Genomic DNA, 12,967 nt, shown 5'->3' with positions numbered 1-12,967 from the left:
TATTTCTTTAGTCAAGACAGTTCTCAAAACCCTTGCATGACATAATCAATTTAAACATTTGCATGTGAAATGATTTCTACCATTTTATCAATAGACATGAAAAACATCAAAACCTTGAGCCCAGCATTCAAAATCAATGCTTTTTTCCTTGAGTAAGGAATAAGGATCCGAGATGGCCATGGGTGCACTAAACAAGAAGTCATCTCTTCATGGGTCACCAAACACTTGGGACACAGCGCATATAAAACACGCAACGTGATGCATTTGATTCAGTCTTGATCAAGAGCATGAATCAAAGTGGGTGGTCAGTCGATCCAAATTTAACACTACACCCCTGGCTAAAAAAATATGTCCACAAGGCCCTGACAGAATTTAAAGACACCAATCGTCTTGCCCAGTTGAGCCATTGGAGATTCCAAGCTCATGGGACTCCAGTCCACTGGCCTAAAGCTGCCCAGACAATGGTATTTTTTTTAAAAAATGGTATCATGCCCAATTCACTCTAAGGGAACCTAGAGATTGTGTGCTCAGTCAAGCTGGGGGATGCAATTTAAAAATCGAGGCCCACACAGGCCCTGATCTTGCCCAATTCCTTACAGAATTTAAAAACCCTAGAGGTCTTGCCCAATCAGAATACAAATGTCAATGTCAAGCTGGGGGATGCAATTTAAAAATCGAGGCCCACACAGGCCTTGATCTTGCCCAATTCCATATACAATTTAAAAATCCTAGAGATCTTGCCCAATTCAATCAAGACAGATTTTAAAAACCCTAGAGGTCTTGCCCAATCAGAATGCAAATTTAAATGTCCAGACACACATTGTGGTCCGAACCTTGCCCAATCAGTCTGGGAATATCTCTTGTGCCTTAACAGAGGCACCCCAAGATGTGTGCCCTACTGTTCAACATCTCCTGGCATCAATGAAAATGTGGTGCTTTAACTGTCAAAAAGAGGGAATAAACCCAAGGTGGTATGAAAGCTTACTGGGGTATAAGAACAACAGCAACAGCAACAGCAACAGCAACAACAACAACAACAACAACAACAACATGAAGCTGACCTTCTTTCCAGTTGTAACTGTTCCTCAGAAGTAACTGTGAATGATACAGACATTGTGTTAGGCAATGTTCTGAGTACTTTTTCATTTCACCCTTTGGCCAAAAGCTTGGGGCAATGTACATCCATCTCTTCCTGTGCACCTCACTCATGATTTAACCTCACAACTGTCGCATAATGGAGGGAAAGTAGCAAGAGATTGCTCAAGTTTCCCCCATGGACCTTTAGTCTGGGTGAGGATTGGAAGCCAAGTCCTGATTACATACTAACACCTGGCACATCGGTTGGGTAGCTTTGAACGCTGCAAGGTCAGGGCAAGAGGGCAACCCTGAGGGAGGAGAAGACCAGTCATACTGTTCTCCCTGCTCAAACTGGGCCAGGGTTCCAATGCGGTGGATGTGGCTGGTCACGGCCTGCTTTGAACAGGGTTGGTGGGCAAGTCTGCTCTGGGTTTGGAGTCAGGAAGCGGAGGAGACATTTTTTACAGCTTGCTATTTCCCCACTGCATGGGGTGTGTGCCCCAATTTCATGGTGCCTGGGAAACTAGAGCCTGGTATTTTGCCACATTTGGAAAACTTACTGTGTATCGTTCCAGTCACCAGATTACAAAAGAAGGGATACTGTCGAACTGAAGAAGGTGCAGCAGAAGAGGGAAACCAAAATGATGAAGGGGCTGATTCTGCTCTTCCCAAAGTGTGTTCTTCCAGTGTAGAGTCTCTTCTCAGCTTCTCCCAACCTCTGTAAGAGAGTCATTGAGAAATGTTAGACTGCCTCAAATTTATTTACTAATTCGGCATCTGTTATGGAAGAAGCCCAACACAGACGGGGCATCATCCAACCAGTCAGGCCCAGTTACTCACCCCATCCTCACCACAGGACTCCCGCCGCCTTTGGTGATCTGCCTTCCTCTCCTTAAGCAGGTGCATTCGCCTCCATTCACTCTGGTGTCGATTTCTCAGGCCGGGCGTTCACGCAATCCATGTCTGAAGAGTCTTGAATGCTAAACTGCTAAACATCATCTTCAACAAAGACACAACCTTCCACAAGGCTTGTTGTGTCTGTGCAAGATAGCAGGATTTGCACCTAGGCTGCAAGAACCTTTCTTGCTGACAAGGCAATCAGACTATTTCTTTAGTCAAGACAGTTCTCAAAACCCTTGCATGACATAATCAATTTAAACATTTGCATGTGAAATGATTTCTACCATTTTATCAATAGACATGAAAAACATCAAAACCTTGAGCCCAGCATTCAAAATCAATGCTTTTTTCCTTGAGTAAGGAATAAGGATCCGAGATGGCCATGGGTGCACTAAACAAGAAGTCATCTCTTCATGGGTCACCAAACACTTGGGACACAGCGCATATAAAACACGCAACGTGATGCATTTGATTCAGTCTTGATCAAGAGCATGAATCAAAGTGGGTGGTCAGTCGATCCAAATTTAACACTACACCCCTGGCTAAAAAAATATGTCCACAAGGCCCTGACAGAATTTAAAGACACCAATCGTCTTGCCCAGTTGAGCCATTGGAGATTCCAAGCTCATGGGACTCCAGTCCACTGGCCTAAAGCTGCCCAGACAATGGTATTTTTTTTAAAAAATGGTATCATGCCCAATTCACTCTAAGGGAACCTAGAGATTGTGTGCTCAGTCAAGCTGGGGGATGCAATTTAAAAATCGAGGCCCACACAGGCCCTGATCTTGCCCAATTCCTTACAGAATTTAAAAACCCTAGAGGTCTTGCCCAATCAGAATACAAATGTCAATGTCAAGCTGGGGGATGCAATTTAAAAATCGAGGCCCACACAGGCCTTGATCTTGCCCAATTCCATATACAATTTAAAAATCCTAGAGATCTTGCCCAATTCAATCAAGACAGAATTTAAAAACCCTAGAGGTCTTGCCCAATCAGAATGCAAATTTAAATGTCCAGACACACATTGTGGTCCGAACCTTGCCCAATCAGTCTGGGAATATCTCTTGTGCCTTAACAGAGGCACCACAAGATGTGTGCCCTACTGTTCAACATCTCCTGGCATCAATGAAAATGTGGTGCTTTAACTGTCAAAAAGAGGGAATAAACCCAAGGTGGTATGAAAGCTTACTGGGGTATAAGAACAACAGCAACAGCAACAGCAGCAACAACAACAACAACAACAACAACAACATGAAGCTGACCTTCTTTCCAGTTGTAACTGTTCCTCAGAAGTAACTGTGAATGATACAGACATTGTGTTAGGCAATGTTCTGAGTACTTTTTCATTTCACCCTTTGGCCAAAAGCTTGGGGCAATGTACATCCATCTCTTCCTGTGCACCTCACTCATGATTTAACCTCACAACTGTCGCATAATGGAGGGAAAGTAGCAAGAGATTGCTCAAGTTTCCCCCATGGACCTTTAGTCTGGGTGAGGATTGGAAGCCAAGTCCTGATTACATACTAACACCTGGCACATCGGTTGGGTAGCTTTGAACGCTGCAAGGTCAGGGCAAGAGGGCAACCCTGAGGGAGGAGAAGACCAGTCATACTGTTCTCCCTGCTCAAACTGGGCCAGGGTTCCAATGCGGTGGATGTGGCTGGTCATGGCCTGCTTTGAACAGGGTTGGTGGGCAAGTCTGCTCTGGGTTTGGAGTCAGGAAGCGGAGGAGACATTTTTTACAGCTTGCTATTTCCCCACTGCATGGGGTGTGTGCCCCAATTTCATGGTGCCTGGGAAACTAGAGCCTGGTATTTTGCCACATTTGGAAAACTTACTGTGTATCGTTCCAGTCACCAGATTACAAAAGAAGGGATACTGTCGAACTGAAGAAGGTGCAGCAGAAGAGGGAAACCAAAATGATGAAGGGGCTGATTCTGCTCTTCCCAAAGTGTGTTCTTCCAGTGTAGAGTCTCTTCTCAGCTTCTCCCAACCTCTGTAAGAGAGTCATTGAGAAATGTTAGACTGCCTCAAATTTATTTACTAATTCGGCATCTGTTATGGAAGAAGCCCAACACAGACGGGGCATCATCCAACCAGTCAGGCCCAGTTACTCACCCCATCCTCACCACAGGACTCCCGCCGCCTTTGGTGATCTGCCTTCCTCTCCTTAAGCAGGTGCATTCGCCTCCATTCACTCTGGTGTCGATTTCTCAGGCCGGGCGTTCACGCAATCCATGTCTGAAGAGTCTTGAATGCTAAACTGCTAAACATCATCTTCAACAAAGACACAACCTTCCACAAGGCTTGTTGTGTCTGTGCAAGATAGCAGGATTTGCACCTAGGCTGCAAGAACCTTTCTTGCTGACAAGGCAATCAGACTATTTCTTTAGTCAAGACAGTTCTCAAAACCCTTGCATGACATAATCAATTTAAACATTTGCATGTGAAATGATTTCTACCATTTTATCAATAGACATGAAAAACATCAAAACCTTGAGCCCAGCATTCAAAATCAATGCTTTTTTCCTTGAGTAAGGAATAAGGATCCGAGATGGCCATGGGTGCACTAAACAAGAAGTCATCTCTTCATGGGTCACCAAACACTTGGGACACAGCGCATATAAAACACGCAACGTGATGCATTTGATTCAGTCTTGATCAAGAGCATGAATCAAAGTGGGTGGTCAGTCGATCCAAATTTAACACTACACCCCTGGCTAAATAAATATGTCCACAAGGCCCTGACAGAATTTAAAGACACCAATCGTCTTGCCCAGTTGAGCCATTGGAGATTCCAAGCTCATGGGACTCCAGTCCACTGGCCTAAAGCTGCCCAGACAATGGTATTTTTTTAAAAAAATGGTATCATGCCCAATTCACTCTAAGGGAACCTAGAGATTGTGTGCTCAGTCAAGCTGGGGGATGCAATTTAAAAATCGAGGCCCACACAGGCCCTGATCTTGCCCAATTCCTTACAGAATTTAAAAACCCTAGAGGTCTTGCCCAATCAGAATACAAATGTCAATGTCAAGCTGGGGGATGCAATTTAAAAATCGAGGCCCACACAGGCCTTGATCTTGCCCAATTCCATATACAATTTAAAAATCCTAGAGATCTTGCCCAATTCAATCAAGACAGATTTTAAAAACCCTAGAGGTCTTGCCCAATCAGAATGCAAATTTAAATGTCCAGACACACATTGTGGTCCGAACCTTGCCCAATCAGTCTGGGAATATCTCTTGTGCCTTAACAGAGGCACCCCAAGATGTGTGCCCTACTGTTCAACATCTCCTGGCATCAATGAAAATGTGGTGCTTTAACTGTCAAAAAGAGGGAATAAACCCAAGGTGGTATGAAAGCTTACTGGGGTATAAGAACAACAGCAACAGCAACAGCAGCAACAACAACAACAACAACAACAACAACAACAACAACAACATGAAGCTGACCTTCTTTCCAGTTGTAACTGTTCCTCAGAAGTAACTGTGAATGATACAGACATTGTGTTAGGCAATGTTCTGAGTACTTTTTCATTTCACCCTTTGGCCAAAAGCTTGGGGCAATGTACATCCATCTCTTCCTGTGCACCTCACTCATGATTTAACCTCACAACTGTCGCATAATGGAGGGAAAGTAGCAAGAGATTGCTCAAGTTTCCCCCATGGACCTTTAGTCTGGGTGAGGATTGGAAGCCAAGTCCTGATTACATACTAACACCTGGCACATCGGTTGGGTAGCTTTGAACGCTGCAAGGTCAGGGCAAGAGGGCAACCCTGAGGGAGGAGAAGACCAGTCATACTGTTCTCCCTGCTCAAACTGGGCCAGGGTTCCAATGCGGTGGATGTGGCTGGTCACGGCCTGCTTTGAACAGGGTTGGTGGGCAAGTCTGCTCTGGGTTTGGAGTCAGGAAGCGGAGGAGACATTTTTTACAGCTTGCTATTTCCCCACTGCATGGGGTGTGTGCCCCAATTTCATGGTGCCTGGGAAACTAGAGCCTGGTATTTTGCCACATTTGGAAAACTTACTGTGTATCGTTCCAGTCACCAGATTACAAAAGAAGGGATACTGTCGAACTGAAGAAGGTGCAGCAGAAGAGGGAAACCAAAATGATGAAGGGGCTGATTCTGCTCTTCCCAAAGTGTGTTCTTCCAGTGTAGAGTCTCTTCTCAGCTTCTCCCAACCTCTGTAAGAGAGTCATTGAGAAATGTTAGACTGCCTCAAATTTATTTACTAATTCGGCATCTGTTATGGAAGAAGCCCAACACAGACGGGGCATCATCCAACCAGTCAGGCCCAGTTACTCACCCCATCCTCACCACAGGACTCCCGCCGCCTTTGGTGATCTGCCTTCCTCTCCTTAAGCAGGTGCATTCGCCTCCATTCACTCTGGTGTCGATTTCTCAGGCCGGGCGTTCACGCAATCCATGTCTGAAGAGTCTTGAATGCTAAACTGCTAAACATCATCTTCAACAAAGACACAACCTTCCACAAGGCTTGTTGTGTCTGTGCAAGATAGCAGGATTTGCACCTAGGCTGCAAGAACCTTTCTTGCTGACAAGGCAATCAGACTATTTCTTTAGTCAAGACAGTTCTCAAAACCCTTGCATGACATAATCAATTTAAACATTTGCATGTGAAATGATTTCTACCATTTTATCAATAGACATGAAAAACATCAAAACCTTGAGCCCAGCATTCAAAATCAATGCTTTTTTCCTTGAGTAAGGAATAAGGATCCGAGATGGCCATGGGTGCACTAAACAAGAAGTCATCTCTTCATGGGTCACCAAACACTTGGGACACAGCGCATATAAAACACGCAACGTGATGCATTTGATTCAGTCTTGATCAAGAGCATGAATCAAAGTGGGTGGTCAGTCGATCCAAATTTAACACTACACCCCTGGCTAAAAAAATATGTCCACAAGGCCCTGACAGAATTTAAAGACACCAATCGTCTTGCCCAGTTGAGCCATTGGAGATTCCAAGCTCATGGGACTCCAGTCCACTGGCCTAAAGCTGCCCAGACAATGGTATTTTTTTTAAAAAAATGGTATCATGCCCAATTCACTCTAAGGGAACCTAGAGATTGTGTGCTCAGTCAAGCTGGGGGATGCAATTTAAAAATCGAGGCCCACACAGGCCCTGATCTTGCCCAATTCCTTACAGAATTTAAAAACCCTAGAGGTCTTGCCCAATCAGAATACAAATGTCAATGTCAAGCTGGGGGATGCAATTTAAAAATCGAGGCCCACACAGGCCTTGATCTTGCCCAATTCCATATACAATTTAAAAATCCTAGAGATCTTGCCCAATTCAATCAAGACAGAATTTAAAAACCCTAGAGGTCTTGCCCAATCAGAATGCAAATTTAAATGTCCAGACACACATTGTGGTCCGAACCTTGCCCAATCAGTCTGGGAATATCTCTTGTGCCTTAACAGAGGCACCCCAAGATGTGTGCCCTACTGTTCAACATCTCCTGGCATCAATGAAAATGTGGTGCTTTAACTGTCAAAAAGAGGGAATAAACCCAAGGTGGTATGAAAGCTTACTGGGGTATAAGAACAACAGCAACAGCAACAGCAGCAACAACAACAACAACAACAACAACAACATGAAGCTGACCTTCTTTCCAGTTGTAACTGTTCCTCAGAAGTAACTGTGAATGATACAGACATTGTGTTAGGCAATGTTCTGAGTACTTTTTCATTTCACCCTTTGGCCAAAAGCTTGGGGCAATGTACATCCATCTCTTCCTGTGCACCTCACTCATGATTTAACCTCACAACTGTCGCATAATGGAGGGAAAGTAGCAAGAGATTGCTCAAGTTTCCCCCATGGACCTTTAGTCTGGGTGAGGATTGGAAGCCAAGTCCTGATTACATACTAACACCTGGCACATCGGTTGGGTAGCTTTGAACGCTGCAAGGTCAGGGCAAGAGGGCAACCCTGAGGGAGGAGAAGACCAGTCATACTGTTCTCCCTGCTCAAACTGGGCCAGGGTTCCAATGCGGTGGATGTGGCTGGTCACGGCCTGCTTTGAACAGGGTTGGTGGGCAAGTCTGCTCTGGGTTTGGAGTCAGGAAGCGGAGGAGACATTTTTTACAGCTTGCTATTTCCCCACTGCATGGGGTGTGTGCCCCAATTTCATGGTGCCTGGGAAACTAGAGCCTGGTATTTTGCCACATTTGGAAAACTTACTGTGTATCGTTCCAGTCACCAGATTACAAAAGAAGGGATACTGTCGAACTGAAGAAGGTGCAGCAGAAGAGGGAAACCAAAATGATGAAGGGGCTGATTCTGCTCTTCCCAAAGTGTGTTCTTCCAGTGTAGAGTCTCTTCTCAGCTTCTCCCAACCTCTGTAAGAGAGTCATTGAGAAATGTTAGACTGCCTCAAATTTATTTACTAATTCGGCATCTGTTATGGAAGAAGCCCAACACAGACGGGGCATCATCCAACCAGTCAGGCCCAGTTACTCACCCCATCCTCACCACAGGACTCCCGCCGCCTTTGGTGATCTGCCTTCCTCTCCTTAAGCAGGTGCATTCGCCTCCATTCACTCTGGTGTCGATTTCTCAGGCCGGGCGTTCACGCAATCCATGTCTGAAGAGTCTTGAATGCTAAACTGCTAAACATCATCTTCAACAAAGACACAACCTTCCACAAGGCTTGTTGTGTCTGTGCAAGATAGCAGGATTTGCACCTAGGCTGCAAGAACCTTTCTTGCTGACAAGGCAATCAGACTATTTCTTTAGTCAAGACAGTTCTCAAAACCCTTGCATGACATAATCAATTTAAACATTTGCATGTGAAATGATTTCTACCATTTTATCAATAGACATGAAAAACATCAAAACCTTGAGCCCAGCATTCAAAATCAATGCTTTTTTCCTTGAGTAAGGAATAAGGATCCGAGATGGCCATGGGTGCACTAAACAAGAAGTCATCTCTTCATGGGTCACCAAACACTTGGGACACAGCGCATATAAAACACGCAACGTGATGCATTTGATTCAGTCTTGATCAAGAGCATGAATCAAAGTGGGTGGTCAGTCGATCCAAATTTAACACTACACCCCTGGCTAAAAAAATATGTCCACAAGGCCCTGACAGAATTTAAAGACACCAATCGTCTTGCCCAGTTGAGCCATTGGAGATTCCAAGCTCATGGGACTCCAGTCCACTGGCCTAAAGCTGCCCAGACAATGGTTTTTTTTTAAAAAAATGGTATCATGCCCAATTCACTCTAAGGGAACCTAGAGATTGTGTGCTCAGTCAAGCTGGGGGATGCAATTTAAAAATCGAGGCCCACACAGGCCCTGATCTTGCCCAATTCCTTACAGAATTTAAAAACCCTAGAGGTCTTGCCCAATCAGAATACAAATGTCAATGTCAAGCTGGGGGATGCAATTTAAAAATCGAGGCCCACACAGGCCTTGATCTTGCCCAATTCCATATACAATTTAAAAATCCTAGAGATCTTGCCCAATTCAATCAAGACAGAATTTAAAAACCCTAGAGGTCTTGCCCAATCAGAATGCAAATTTAAATGTCCAGACACACATTGTGGTCCGAACCTTGCCCAATCAGTCTGGGAATATCTCTTGTGCCTTAACAGAGGCACCCCAAGATGTGTGCCCTACTGTTCAACATCTCCTGGCATCAATGAAAATGTGGTGCTTTAACTGTCAAAAAGAGGGAATAAACCCAAGGTGGTATGAAAGCTTACTGGGGTATAAGAACAACAGCAACAGCAACAGCAGCAACAACAACAACAACAACAACAACAACAACATGAAGCTGACCTTCTTTCCAGTTGTAACTGTTCCTCAGAAGTAACTGTGAATGATACAGACATTGTGTTAGGCAATGTTCTGAGTACTTTTTCATTTCACCCTTTGGCCAAAAGCTTGGGGCAATGTACATCCATCTCTTCCTGTGCACCTCACTCATGATTTAACCTCACAACTGTCGCATAATGGAGGGAAAGTAGCAAGAGATTGCTCAAGTTTCCCCCATGGACCTTTAGTCTGGGTGAGGATTGGAAGCCAAGTCCTGATTACATACTAACACCTGGCACATCGGTTGGGTAGCTTTGAACGCTGCAAGGTCAGGGCAAGAGGGCAACCCTGAGGGAGGAGAAGACCAGTCATACTGTTCTCCCTGCTCAAACTGGGCCAGGGTTCCAATGCGGTGGATGTGGCTGGTCACGGCCTGCTTTGAACAGGGTTGGTGGGCAAGTCTGCTCTGGGTTTGGAGTCAGGAAGCGGAGGAGACATTTTTTACAGCTTGCTATTTCCCCACTGCATGGGGTGTGTGCCCCAATTTCATGGTGCCTGGGAAACTAGAGCCTGGTATTTTGCCACATTTGGAAAACTTACTGTGTATCGTTCCAGTCACCAGATTACAAAAGAAGGGATACTGTCGAACTGAAGAAGGTGCAGCAGAAGAGGGAAACCAAAATGATGAAGGGGCTGATTCTGCTCTTCCCAAAGTGTGTTCTTCCAGTGTAGAGTCTCTTCTCAGCTTCTCCCAACCTCTGTAAGAGAGTCATTGAGAAATGTTAGACTGCCTCAAATTTATTTACTAATTCGGCATCTGTTATGGAAGAAGCCCAACACAGACGGGGCATCATCCAACCAGTCAGGCCCAGTTACTCACCCCATCCTCACCACAGGACTCCCGCCGCCTTTGGTGATCTGCCTTCCTCTCCTTAAGCAGGTGCATTCGCCTCCATTCACTCTGGTGTCGATTTCTCAGGCCGGGCGTTCACGCAATCCATGTCTGAAGAGTCTTGAATGCTAAACTGCTAAACATCATCTTCAACAAAGACACAACCTTCCACAAGGCTTGTTGTGTCTGTGCAAGATAGCAGGATTTGCACCTAGGCTGCAAGAACCTTTCTTGCTGACAAGGCAATCAGACTATTTCTTTAGTCAAGACAGTTCTCAAAACCCTTGCATGACATAATCAATTTAAACATTTGCATGTGAAATGATTTCTACCATTTTATCAATAGACATGAAAAACATCAAAACCTTGAGCCCAGCATTCAAAATCAATGCTTTTTTCCTTGAGTAAGGAATAAGGATCCGAGATGGCCATGGGTGCACTAAACAAGAAGTCATCTCTTCATGGGTCACCAAACACTTGGGACACAGCGCATATAAAACACGCAACGTGATGCATTTGATTCAGTCTTGATCAAGAGCATGAATCAAAGTGGGTGGTCAGTCGATCCAAATTTAACACTACACCCCTGGCTAAAAAAATATGTCCACAAGGCCCTGACAGAATTTAAAGACACCAATCGTCTTGCCCAGTTGAGCCATTGGAGATTCCAAGCTCATGGGACTCCAGTCCACTGGCCTAAAGCTGCCCAGACAATGGTATTTTTTTAAAAAAATGGTATCATGCCCAATTCACTCTAAGGGAACCTAGAGATTGTGTGCTCAGTCAAGCTGGGGGATGCAATTTAAAAATCGAGGCCCACACAGGCCCTGATCTTGCCCAATTCCTTACAGAATTTAAAAACCCTAGAGGTCTTGCCCAATCAGAATACAAATGTCAATGTCAAGCTGGGGGATGCAATTTAAAAATCGAGGCCCACACAGGCCTTGATCTTGCCCAATTCCATATACAATTTAAAAATCCTAGAGATCTTGCCCAATTCAATCAAGACAGATTTTAAAAACCCTAGAGGTCTTGCCCAATCAGAATGCAAATTTAAATGTCCAGACACACATTGTGGTCCGAACCTTGCCCAATCAGTCTGGGAATATCTCTTGTGCCTTAACAGAGGCACCCCAAAATGTGTGCCCTACTGGTTAACTTCTCCTGTCTTTTGGCATCAATGAAAATTTGGTGCTTTAACTGTCAAAAAGAGGGAATAAACCCAAGGTGGTATGAAAGCTTACTGGGGTATAAGAACAACAGCAACAGCAACAACAACAACAACAACAACAACAACAACAACAACAACAACATGAAGCTGACCTTCTTTCCAGTTGTAACTGTTCCTCAGAAGTAACTGTGAATGATACAGACATTGTGTTAGGCAATGTTCTGAGTACTTTTTCATTTCACCCTTTGGCCAAAAGCTTGGGGCAATGTACATCCATCTCTTCCTGTGCACCTCACTCATGATTTAACCTCACAACTGTCTCATAATGGAGGGAAAGTAGCAAGAGATTGCTCAAGTTTCCCCCATGGACCTTTAGTCTGGGTGAGGATTGGAAGCCAAGTCCTGATTACATACTAACGCCTGGCACATCTGTTGGGTAGCTTTGAACGCTGCAAGGTCAGGGCAAGAGGGCAACCCTGAGGGAGGAGAAGACCAGTCATACTGTTCTCCCTGCTCAAACTGGGCCAGGGTTCCAATGCGGTGGATGTGGCTGGTCACGGCCTGCTTTGAACAGGGTTGGTGGGCAAGTCTGCTCTGGGTTTGGAGTCAGGAAGCGGAGGAGACATTTTTTACAGCTTGCTATTTCCCCACTGCATGGGGTGTGTGCCCCAATTTCATGGTGCCTGGGAAACTAGAGCCTGGTATTTTGCCACATTTGGAAAACTTACTGTGTATCGTTCCAGTCACCAGATTACAAAAGAAGGGATACTGTCGAACTGAAGAAGGTGCAGCAGTAGAGGGAAACCAAAATGATGAAGGGGCTGATTCTGCTCTTCCCAAAGTGTGTTCTTCCAGTGTAGAGTCTCTTCTCAGCTTCTCCCAACCTCTGTAAGAGAGTCATTGAGAAATGTTAGACTGCCTCAAATTTATTTACTAATTCGGCATCTGTTATGGAAGAAGCCCAACACAGACGGGGCATCATCCAACCAGTCAGGCCCAGTTACTCACCCCATCCTCACCACAGGACTCCCGCCGCCTTTGGTGATCTGCCTTCCTCTCCTTAAGCAGGTGCATTCGCCTCCATTCACTCTGGTGTCGATTTCTCAGGCCGGGCGTTCACGCAATCCATGTCTGAAGAG

Source organism: Hemicordylus capensis, chromosome 2, assembly GCF_027244095.1.
Source record: "Hemicordylus capensis ecotype Gifberg chromosome 2, rHemCap1.1.pri, whole genome shotgun sequence".
Classification (NCBI taxonomy): domain Eukaryota; kingdom Metazoa; phylum Chordata; class Lepidosauria; order Squamata; family Cordylidae; genus Hemicordylus; species Hemicordylus capensis.
This window is presented reverse-complemented; position numbering follows the sequence as displayed.